This window comes from Mandrillus leucophaeus, unplaced genomic scaffold (assembly GCF_000951045.1).
Source record: "Mandrillus leucophaeus isolate KB7577 unplaced genomic scaffold, Mleu.le_1.0 Scaffold1025, whole genome shotgun sequence".
Lineage (NCBI taxonomy): Eukaryota > Metazoa > Chordata > Mammalia > Primates > Cercopithecidae > Mandrillus > Mandrillus leucophaeus.
The window spans coordinates 405,514-417,977 of NW_012098377.1; positions in this window are offsets into that span (position 1 = coordinate 405,514).

A 12,464-nucleotide genomic window follows, 5' to 3' on the forward strand; every position below is an offset into this window, starting at 1 on the left:
ATGAGTGAGAACATGCGGTGTTTGGTTTTCTGTTCTTGTGATAGTTTGCTAAGAATGATGGTTTCCAGCTGCATCCATGTCCCTACAAAGGACACAAGGTTTCGGGTTTATTTTCTTTGAGTCATTGACAATACAAATTCGTGGCTGAAGGTGGTGCCTCGTGTCTATAATCCCAGCACTTTGGGAGGCCAAGGCAGGCAGATCATCTGAGGCCAGGAGTTCGAGACCAGCCTAGCCAACATGGTGAAACCCCTTCTGTACTAAAAATACAAAAATTAGCCAGGCACGGTGGTGCAGTGCATGCCTGTAGTCCCAGCTACTTGGGAGGCTGAGACATGAGAATTGCTTGAACCCAGGAGGTGTAGGTTGCAGTGATCCAAGATTGTGCCACTGCACTCCAGCTAGGGGAACAGAGTGTGAGCCTCTGTCTCAAACCAAAAACATCTTTTGAATAAAATTATTTTTCTTTTACAATTACCCATTCTCATTGTAGAATGTTTTTTAAAATACATCAATATATACCGAAGAAAATTTAAACCCCTTGCAATCTCACCTCCAAAAGACAACCACGCATTATTTTTAATCAGTTAGAATCACAATATTTATGTTTATTTGTACTATGCTCGGTCTCCTTATCAATAAACACAAATTCCATTTTTAATTCCTATTTGCTAATGATCATTGATTATGATTTCTGGCAAGGCACTTCTCTCTGGGTCTCAGTTACTCCGTCACTAAAATAGGTATGTTAGAAAAGATCATCTCTAAAATGCCTTCCAGCTCTGGTGATTGTGTATATATGCCACTTCTGATGCTTGTACATGTTCTTCTGTCTCCTTTCGTCTTTCCCATAGGCCACACTCAGGACCATTTGTACTTCAAGAATAAAAACTTTGAACCAGATTCCCTTGTAGTCCACTTTCAGGACCCAGAACAGCTCCTACTGTTGTGGCTCCTGTCTGTCAAGGTGATGTCCAGAAACCTCAGCTGCTTTCACTGTGATGTACAAATCCCCTTAGGTCCCTGAATCTCTGGCCAAAATCATTGTTACATATTCTTGCCAAACCACAGTATCATTACTGTGAATTGATGAATCTTAGAATCTCTGGTTAGAAAAGAATATTGGAGGCCGTTTATTCCAATAAAAGGTATGCTCCTAAAACAAGGACTTTTTTTGTTCACAGCTGTATATCTGTCACTCTGGAAAGTTTCTGGAACATAGTAAGTACTCAACAAATATTTGCTTGTTTGAATAACCTTATCACTCCATTTTATAGAATTCTCAAAAAGGACTCATGCAGAATCTGCTTCTACAAGTCTAGCAATTGAGAACTGATTGCTCCTAAAATAACCCATTCCGTGGTTTCACTGAGAGGCAGGTATGACTAGAGGAGGGCAGCATTATACTCGATATATCCTCTACCCCAGCTACCAAGTCAAGAACTGAGGGGCAAGGGTGGCATGCCAAATGAGCAAAAGTCATCTCTGAAAGGGAAAATGCAAGACTCAGAAACAATAGCCTTCAATTTGTAGGCTGTATTTTACCTTACAGTATATTTAGGTCCATTTTTATCCTAACTTGTGGGGTTAGACAGAAGCGGGATTTATTAAATTCAGTTACGTAATGGCAGATCCTTTTTGCAAGTTTTACATACGGCACCAGAGGGCGCACTTGTTGCTTAAATCATCACATCTGCAGCCTCTGAGATGCAGGACTTGAATAAATAATCAGAGACATTTAGGTCCTATCACTGGACCTTCCTACAACAAAGTTATGACACCAAAAGAAATATTACAGAGCAAAGTCGATTCTCGGAGAACATCATATCTAGTAAGAGAGGTGGAGAGAAAGCCCTCTTTTACCACTTACTAGGGAGCCAGCAGAGAGCCAGAGGCCGCAGACATGGAGCAGAGTATTATGGCTTCTAGGTGAAGGGGTCCCAGGGCCTTGCTCACCTGGATTTAGAGTCATAGAGAAGTTACCTGTAGGCGCTACCTCGCTCTCCAAATCTCTGGCAGTCTCCTTGTAAACTGTCGGGGCTAGAAGAAGCTGCAAGGGCGTCAGCCATTCCTCCACTCTTCTATTTTACACATGGGGAAACTGAGGCCCAGAGAAAACTTAGTCATTTGACTTTGGGCAAGTAATTATTATCTAGTTGCAAAGCCTGGAATAAAACCCAGGAGATTATTTCACTGACTATTTAATTGTTCGGCTTGTTGGAAGTTGTCTGTAGAAAGAACCGTTTGGATTCAGGACAACCTAAACTCTATTGATGACTAAGACTGGTCTTTGCAGAAGAGGTTATTTATTTAGTGTGATATCTTCACTGAAAAGAGAGGAAGGGAGGGTAGGAAGGAAGGAAGAAGGAAGGGAGGAAGGGAGGAAAAAATGAGTTTTCTGATGGTCTTTGTATCCAGGCAGCTTCTGTTGCTGCTCTGTCTTCCTAGCAACTGCAGCTATGCTGCATTGTTTGAAGTGTATTCATTTTGTTCAAAGATGAAGGATAAACTCCCAAAACAAAACACAGTTTTTCCAAGGACTGAGATAAATTATAAGTCAAGGACAAAAGAGTCAAGGGTGAGCAATCCCTCAAAAACCATCCGCAGAACAATTAAGCATTGTCAATAGCACAACTCATTTCTGAAGTGCAGACTTGGAGTCTTGGAAGCCAGAACTAGAAAGGCCCTTGGAATCATCACATTAAAATTACTCACTTTACAAATGAAGAATGCATGGTTCAGAGCAGAAGGGACAAGATCATAACTCAAATGCTTGCAGGGGCCAAGGAAATTAAGCAAGCTAGGGTCAGATAAGAGATACTTTTTAGATATATTACAGGAAATGTGTGACTTCCCCTTTAAGAAAAACAACAGAGCAAACATTTGATAAGTGGCAAATAGCACATGCCCTCAGTGATGGAGGCAAGAATGGGCACTGTGGCAACCTGGACTTGCTCTGCCTCAGAGGATCTGCTGTTATCCAGCTCCATTTGGTCACTGTCACATAGAGATGTGAGCCTGAAGTTGCCAGACTTTATTTTTTTTTAATATGGATTTATATTTGAAATGCTCCAATTTTTTCTATAGTGGCCACCAATCTGAATTCACTGCAGGCCAAACAGGGCCCTACTAGAGTCTGGATTCAGCCTGAGGTTTGTAGTCTGCACCCTCTGGCTCAGGGTACCGTGGAGTGACAGGGAAGAAGCCCTCTGGGAAGCCTTGGGCTTGGGTTTCAGCTCAGGCATCCACTTGGCTCGTGACCTCCAGAAGCCACTTCTCTCAGCCTTCCGTTTTCTCACCTGAACTGTGAGAGAGATGAAGCAGGGGATCTGTACGGTTTGATCTGACAGTCTCTGGGTTTCTAACAGCCTCTGCAGATGGAGACTCTAAATTAGCCAGGCATTGTGGGAAAATAATGGGATCTGGAGACAAAAGGTCCAGCAAACTCCTATATCTCTCCACGTCCCTACCCTACTGGAACTTCAAACTCCACATTTCCAAAACGGAGCTTATCTTATCCTCTTTCCAAATGGCTCCTCTGCTAGTCTTCTTCACAGCGGATGGCACCACCCCTCACCCAGCTGCCAAACTCAAAATTCTCGCTTTCATCCTGAAGTTCTCCCTCCCCCTCTACCCTCATCCAATCACTAAATCCTATCAATTCCATTTCTTACCACTCTACGCTGTTCACTTCGTTTCATCTGCAGCACCATCCTTCTAATCCAGGCAACCAGGTCTTCACTGGAACCACCGCATCAGCCCCTGACTGTCTCCCTCTCTTCATTCTTAGCCCCCTCCAGTTTATTCTTCATGTTGCAGTCAAAGTTGCCCTTTTAAAATTATGATAAAAATTTATCTTCATGTGGAGGTCTCCTTTTTTATTTATATAAATGTAAGGGGTGCAAGTGCAATTTTGTTTCATGGCTCTATGGCATAGTGGCAGTGAAGTCTGGGTTTCTAGAGTATCCATCCCCGAATAATGTACACTCTACTCACTAAGTAATTTCACATCCTCCACCTTCTCCCACCCCCTTCACCCTTTCAAGTCTCCAATGTCTATCACTCCACACTCTATGTCCATGTGTACACATTATTTAGCTCCCACTTATAAATGAGAACATGTGGTATTTGTCTTTGTTTCCGAATTGTTTCACTTAAGATAATGGCCCCCATCCGGTTCTATCCATTTTGCTGCAAAATAATTAAAGTGGACCCCTATCTCTCACCATATTTAAACGTTAACTCAAAATGGATTAAAACCTATAATGCCAGTGCTTTGGGAGGCCAAAGCAACAGGATCACTTGAGGCCAGGAGTTCAAGACCAGCCAGAACAACATAGCAAGACCCCATCTCTACAAAAAATCAAATAAAAATTAGCTGGGTATGGTGGTGCACACCTGCATCCTAGCTACTTGGGAGGCTGAGACAGGAGGATTGCTTGAGCCTCAGGAGTCTGAGGCTACAGTGACCTATGAATGCCACTGCACTCCAGCCTGAGTGACAGAGTGAGAACCCTGTCTCCTAAAAAAAGAATTAAAGACTTAAATGTAAGACCTGAAACTATTAACATACTTGAAGAAAACATAGGAAAACTCTCTCTTCTAGACATTGGTCTGGGCAAAGAGCTGCCTTTACAAAACACAAGTTTCCAGCTTACCATCTTTCTGTGGTTGCCCTCAAGATGAAATCCAGACTCCTTGGCATGAACCCTTGGGTTTTCTGGCCTTTGCTCATACTCTAGCCTTTTCTCTTGCCACTCACCTGCAGTTGGTGAACTTTTGGAGAGCAGAAATATAGGTTATTCACCAGCGAGTTCCCAGAACCTAGCACAGTATCTGACCCCTGAAAGCCACGTGCCATTTGACGAATGAATGAAAGAATGAGTGAGTCAATCTATGAATCTAAGGACTCTACCATTTACTAGGTATGTAACCCTGGAATGTGCATGCTCTCTTTCTCTACCTGTAAATAGAGAAAGCTTATTATACCTCTTAAGGTATAATGCCTATCCTTACTGGCCATTGTAAGGAGCAACTTAGACAAGAGGTGTTATGAGCTTTAGAACCTGTAGAAGCAGAATTAAACATTAGTTGCTACATACCCTATCTGTGCTTCAGTTTCCTGACTCAGTACCTGCCTCATTAGTCATAAAGCAAGAATTAAATGAGTCAATATATGTACATACTTTGAACAGTACCTGGCATATAGTAAGTAGTTATTAAACAAATAAATGTGTGTTTATGTGTAATGATAATGATGACAGTGATGACTGATCCTTTCAACCCTCTGAGGTGCCAGGTGTAGTGCACATTTGCTCCTTTGGGGCTGCTTTCTTGGTTAACAGCCTCCTGATTTCCTTTAGGATGAAGCCTTGGATGAAGTTTTGATATGATATCAACTAAGATGTGCCCTTCTCTAGCCAGTGGGGTGAGGCCACAATTGGAACTCAGCCAAAATTGAGTGGTGGGAAGGAAGAAGAAAAGTGAGTTGCTCCATACATCCTTGTAGTGACATCTGGATGTGACTGTGGAGATGTTCCTAACCCTGCAAACTTCTGGAGCTTCTCCACATCCACCTTTCCAAGCCTGGTTCTTCAGTCTCCTCTTCCATTCATGAGCCTCCTTATGGCCTTCCAGTAAATTCCCCTTCACCTAAATCGGCCAATAGTCATTTCTGTGGCCTGTCGCCAAAGACCCCTGACCATGCCTGCTCCAGGGTCAGGAGAGTTTTCAGCCATTAACTCACTGTGTGACCCCAGACAAGAGATTTCCTCTCCCTGTGCCCCAGTATCCTCCTCTAAAAGTTGGGGTCCTTGACCAGGCTAGTTGTTTCTAACCCTGGCACTTATTTAACATTGAGCTTCACCTCAATCCCACTGAATTAAATTTTCCAGGGGTAGGAGCTTCAGAATCCATACTTTTTTTTTCTTTTTTGAGACTGAGTCTCACTCTATCGCCTAGGCTGGAGTGCAGTGGCGCAATCTTGGCTCACTGCAACCTCCACCTCTTGGGCTCAAGTGATTCTTGTGCCTCAGCCTCTCAAGTAGCTGGGATTACAGGCACCTGCCACCACACCTGGCTAATTTTTTTGTATTTTTAGTAGAGGTGGGGTTTCACCATGTTAGCCAGGCTGGTCTTGAACTCCTGACCTGAAGTGATCCACCCGCCTTGGCCTCCCAAAGTGCTAGGATTATAGGCATGAGCCACCGCACCCGGCCCAGAATTAATAGTTTTTAATAGTTCACCCAGATGATTCTGAGATACAGCTGGGATGCACCGGGCTCCTCTCCTACCCCGTCTCTCGCTCTGTTCTCCTGCTGTGCCTAGAAGAGAATGTTCTGCCCAGGAAATCCTTCTACTCTGAGTGGCTCATTCCTTCTTGCAACTCAAGTCTCTGTTCAAATGGTATCTCCTCCAAAACACCTCCAAATACCCAGTTGAAAATGGCAACTCTCCACCTTCACTCTCCATCACCCACCTTCTTTTCTTTTTCTTCACTGCACTTTTCATTGTCTGAAATCATCCTTTTATCTGTTATTTTAACCTGGCTTATTGTCAGCGTGTCCCCACCAGAATGCGAGTTCCGTGATAGCAGGTAAGTTGATTGCCTTGTTCTCTACTACGTTATCCAGTTTTTGAAACACAAGCTGGCTCAGAGTAGGCCCACAATAAAATATTTGTTATTTAATTTGCTTTGCAAGAGCTCAGAACCATGATCACGGAGGAGACAAAGCTGTGATGCTCACTCCTCCTGACCAAGTGTTTCTGATATTTCTTCCTGGGATCAGCAGCCAGGTGACCTTGCCCTTCACCTTGAGCTGACTGGTATCTGTAGCCCCCAGGGGCTTGTCCCAGATCTGTGGCCAGCCCCTACAGGAAGATCACATGACACCGCACCAGCCCCCAACACACACAGACACACACACCCCAGCAAATGGTCTCAGCTAAGGTTCTCTGAGACACCTCGCTGATGTCCTTGGCTTTTTACTCTTCAGGCTTGCAGCCAGGAAATACAACCCCAGAGATGAGCTCTTAGGAGCACCAGGATGTCGTCTCTCTTTAAATCAGTTGTTTCACAAAAGAAGCTCTGTTCTTTATTTTCCCATCTCCATCCCAATAGCATATGCTCTAAATCCCAAATCCTTGAGATATGGCACTTGGGCACTATTCCTAGACCCCTAAAGGGATTACCTTTGCTGATTTAGGTAAGGGGATAATATCCAGCTTTTGCTGAGAGAATCCACCACAATTAGGTTCATGAATTCCCATTTGCTCATTTGTTCTAACGATGAGACTAAGGTCTCTGGCTGCATAAACCCCTAAAGGTCTAACATCAGGAGAACCTCCTGTAAGACTTGCTTTTAGAGCTAAGTGCTAGAACTACCTCACATTTTTTAGGGAGGTGAATGGGGGAAAAGGAGAAAAGGGCCAGGCACAGTGGTTCACACCTGTAATCTCAGCACTTTGGGAGGCCAAGGCAGGCAGATCACACGGTCAGGAGTTCGAGACCAGCCTGGCCAACATGGTGAAACCCCATCTCTACTAAAAATACAAAAAAATTAGCTGGGTGTGGTGGCGTGCACCTGTAATCCCACTTACTCAGGAGGCTGGGGCAGGAGAATCGTTTGAACCCAGGAAGCAGAGGTTGCAGTGAGCTGAGATCGCACCACTGCACTCCAGCCTGGGCGGCAAGGCAAGACTCTGTCTCAAAAAAAAAAAAAAAGGAAAAAAGAAGAGAAAAGAAAGAAGGAGGGAAGGGAAAGAGTAATATGAGCTTGCAAAAAAAAAAAAAAAGTTACGTACTTTGCTACTTCAGATATACTAGTCTGTTTCTTCCCCTCTGAGATAATTATTTCAGCATTCAACAAAAATGTATTGAGTACCTGCTATGTACCAGGCATTGTCCTGGACACTTAAGATATATCAATGAGCCAAACACATGAAGATGCCTGCCCTGTGGACCTTGTATTCCAGTGGGGAAAACAAAAAACAGATATTTAAAGGGTGAACATACGAAATAGATAAACTACCTAATCTATAGCTCATAAATAAATGTATATAAATAAATATGCCATAAGAAATATATAAAATGTGAGATAGATATTATAACATAGTTTATACAGAAATTATCCAGTACATTAGAAGGTAAAATGTTTCATTATAAAAGGAGAGACTGGGACTCCTGAAGGGAGCAGGAAAAGGCAGGCTCTGACATATTAGGCAGAGAAGTCAGGGGAAGCCTCACTGAGAAAATGACACTGGAACAAAAACTTGAAGGATATAAAGGCATTAGTTCTATGTAACAGATTGTTTCTTTTTGGCATCCCAAGATGATCAGAACCAAATTTGAGGTTCAAGCACAGTACTCTAGAGGCCCCTGTGTTCTGTACATTTGTAGTCTTTTGTCCTTTGGAGAGGCAGGATAGGACAGTGGTCAAGGGTATCAGTTCTACTGTCAACCTGAATTCAAATACTGCCTCTACCACTTACCAGCTACATGACTTAGGGCATCATATTTCATTTCTCCGAGCCTGAGAGAAATGCTTCCCGAAGCTTCAAAATGAAGATAATTAATAGTACTTACCTCACATGGCTCTTTTAAGGATTAAATGAAAATAATGTACACAAATTCCTTTGCACACAGGAATAAACTCAATAAAAACCAGCTGTGATTATTGAGCTTTGGTCATGTCACTCAACATTTATTTACATTTTCCTCGGTCCTGATTCTTTATCCTCACTGATATTTTAACATTGTTTTATAGATCCTGCTCCTGTGGTAAGCTACTTCAAATCTTTTGTGGATTGGGGTAAGTTATAAATAAGTAAGTAAATAAATAAAAATCTGGATAGGGGGACATTTTCACTGAAGCAAAACATTTCATTACCAAGACAGCGAATTGCAAGTGAGGCCAAAAGCAAGAAAGATGGACTCTAATCTCTAGCAGTCCACCAAGAACCACCAGGAAAACATTTTCTCTGGTTTCTCAGACCATCTTTTTCTCCCCATCTCCTCTTTCTTAAATCCCTCTTCTTCCCTCCATCAAGAACGGGTAAATGAGTTACACAAAATGGCTCAAGGAGCCTCCTAAGTCGTCACAACCTCACAACTATTTCGTTGCCATGGGCCTCACAGGACTCTTCCTCATCAGAGAAGAGAAAGGAAATCAAAGCGGCCACTTTTCATGGGTTGACAGGTTGACATAAGTGAACAGAGTCAGAAATAAGCTAGAATCTCGTTTTGTGAGCTCTGTGGCCTTGGGAAAGCCCCGTGGACCTTTCTGTGCCTCCCGTTCCTCTGTGGTAATAGCAGTCCCTCCTAAGGTGCTTTGGCGATCAAAGGAGAAAATGCAAGGAAGCAACATGGATAGCTTATTTTTAAAGCCCTCAATAAACGCTAGATTTCCTTCCTGAACTGCACCCTGGGGTAATGCTCTTCAATAAGAGGGTGTATAGGGTGGAAACATGGTGAGGAGACTAGTTTAGGTATATCCCTATCTGATAGAAACTCAGTACAAGAAACAAAAGAAAGATCTCTGTTGTTGCCTTACTACTTTCTAGAGGTATTGTCATACTTCTTCCTTGCCATAGCACTTTTAGATCGGCATTATTATCCACATGTGACAGCTGAGGCTGGGCTTTGAACCCAGAGCACACAGCTAGGAATGTTCGCGAGGCACCTCTAGCTTTCCAAAGTTGCCTTTACGAAGGGCAGCCATTAGCCTCCACAATAGGACATCAGAGGCAACGCTGACAGGACCCTGTGAGGTCCCAGCCCACCTAGACTGCCATGACTCAGTGACCCCTGAGCTGGGGACATCAAGCATCTGGGCCAGGCTGATGCCACTGAAGCTCTCTAAGCCCTACTTTCTCCCCTTCCTTCCATCAGCCCAAAGGGCTTTCATGTTAAGGCATCCCTGCTTGTGTGACCACGGGCTATGGAACTGGCTAGATCTGAATTTGAAACACACACCTCTTAAGTGACCTTAAGTAACTCACTTATTCCTGCTGCTTCCTCTACTGAAATTGGGGATGTCAAAAGGCCTATCTCCCACAGATGTCAAGAAGATTAAATAGAACAGTGCCTTGAGAAAACACAAAACACTACGTGGCACATACTAAAGTGCCCATGTATAGTAGTTGCTATTGTTCAACTGATGCAGCCTGGAGAAATCAGCCTTATGCTGAACCATGGTGATGATACTCTCGGGAGGTGAGGAGCAGGTCCTGGCGCACAGGCTGACACGTCTACTCACACTTCCACACAACCCAAGCAGTATGGCCTTTTTACCCAATGTATAATTTTCCCCCACCCCACAGAAAACTCCTCGAGGGCAACACAGGGACCTAATTGGGTCTAGGTCTCTAGGTCTTTTTCCAGGAGGGGAAAACAAAGACCCCTCCAGGCCCAGCCTAGGGCCTCCTGATCAGTGACCTTGATCCACGAACATGTACTGATGGGCCCTTCTGTGCTGGGAACTGGGGAAAGGGAAGACACCCCGCCCAACTTTCCAGGAGTTCATAGAGCACCTGGGGAAAAAGACAAGGAATCACTATCACAGCAGACAGAAAGTAATGAAGGCTGAGTGTCCCTGGGAATATGGGGAGAAGGAGGTGGTATTTAAGCTGGACCTTAAAAATTAGTCAAGACACGGGAGGATGGCATTCCAGACTGAACAGGGACAACGTGAACAAAGGCCTAGTTACAGGAAAACACAAGGTTCGTTTAAAGAACAGAATTGTGAGATGAGGCTGAAGGATTGGGATGGGAGGTGGGATTGAGGTGGGAACTGGCAATGAGGCCGTGAGCCTCAGGGGCAGGGAACAGAAATAAAAGTCTGCATGGAGAAAATGAGGAGGGAGGCCCAGCAACTTTAAACAGGATAGTTACAGCAATTATCTTAGAAGTGACACACTGAGCCCAGGCAGGGTGGCTCATGCCTGTAATCCCAGCACTTTCGGAGGCCAAGGCGGGCTGATCACATAGTCAGGGGTTCAAGACCAACCCTGCCAACATGGTGAGACCCGTCTCTAAAAAAAATACAAAAATTAGCTGGGCATGATGGCGGGCACCTGTAGTCCAGCTACTCTGAAGGCTGAGACAGGAGAATCGCCTGAGCCCGGGAGGTGGAGGTTGCAGTGAGCTGAGATAGAGCCACTGCACTCCAGCCTGGGCCACAGAGCAAGACTCCGTCATGGGGGCAGGTGGTGGGGGGAGTGACAAGTTGAAGAGGTAAAGGAGTAGCCATATGACTATCAGGGGGAAGAGTTTCCAGACAGACCAGCAGTGCAAAGGTCCTGAGGCCACAGGGCTGCCATGCGGATGATGCATTGAAAAGGCCAATGTGACTGGAGCGTGGGAGAAGGGGAGGGCAGTAGAAAGAGAGTTTAAAGAGTTAAAAGGGAGCCAGCTCCTGAAGGGCCTTTGCAGGTCATGAGGGGTCTTTCCAGTAAAGGAACGACATGCTCTTACTTAAATTTTAAAGGATCGCCGCTGGGACTGTTGTGTAGAGAATAGCTGCAGGGAGCCAAGGGTGGAAACTGGGAGACCAGTAAAGACGCTATTATGGAAATCCCAGGGGGGTGGGGGATGATGGCTGGAACCAGTGTGGTAGCTATGTGGTGGCTCGCCTCTGATTCCCCGTGTAAAAAATGGAGTTTAGGATCCCTGCCCTGTGTGCAGCCCACAGCCTCAAGCCCCTATGGGGATGGAATGCCGGAAACCTCTGGCCAGCATGGTAACAGCCTGCAGAATACCGGAGATTGCGGGAGAATTGTGGGGCGCATGGGCAGCTCCCTGCGCGTCCGGGCCCCTGGTGCCCACGAGAAAACCGACAGATGCGTGCCCCGCGCCGCACGTCAGGAGGGCAAGACTCAGCGGAGGGAGGAGCTGTCCGCTCGCTCTAGCTCCCCAGAGGCTGAACAGGGAGAACTGGGAAAAGGGGCGCCTCCTCAGCGTCCTAGAACTGGTACTCGTCACCCGGTATTGCGTGCGCCCTAGTATGCGGCAGCTCCACTTGCGCAGGTGTTGGTAACATGGGGGGAGCGCCACAGCATGCCCCCAGTGAGCCGACCCCCCCCCCCACAACTCTGCCCCCTTTGTCTCGCTGGCCCCTACTCCCTCTGTCTGCCTGTCTGTCCCGTCCCAGGTTCAGCGCGCACGGCCCTGGCAGGGTCCCTCTGGCGGTTGCCGTAGCAGCGCGGCCTGACCCAAGGCTCCCAAGAGGAGAAAAATCATGAATGAAATGGATGCGATGCTCCCACTCCTCCGCCCTCCCTGTCCAGGCAACCTTGGCTTGAGGACAACGACGGCTGGGACTCCGCGCAGAGTTGCTCGGGAGAGGGAGGCACCTGAGATGAGGTCAGGGGTTAAGGGTCTGTGATCCGGCCCCCTTCGTGCCCCGGGAGCAGCCCAATCTCCCGGTCTCCAGCCCCGCCAGCCCTGCGCAATTCCCGGGGAGCGG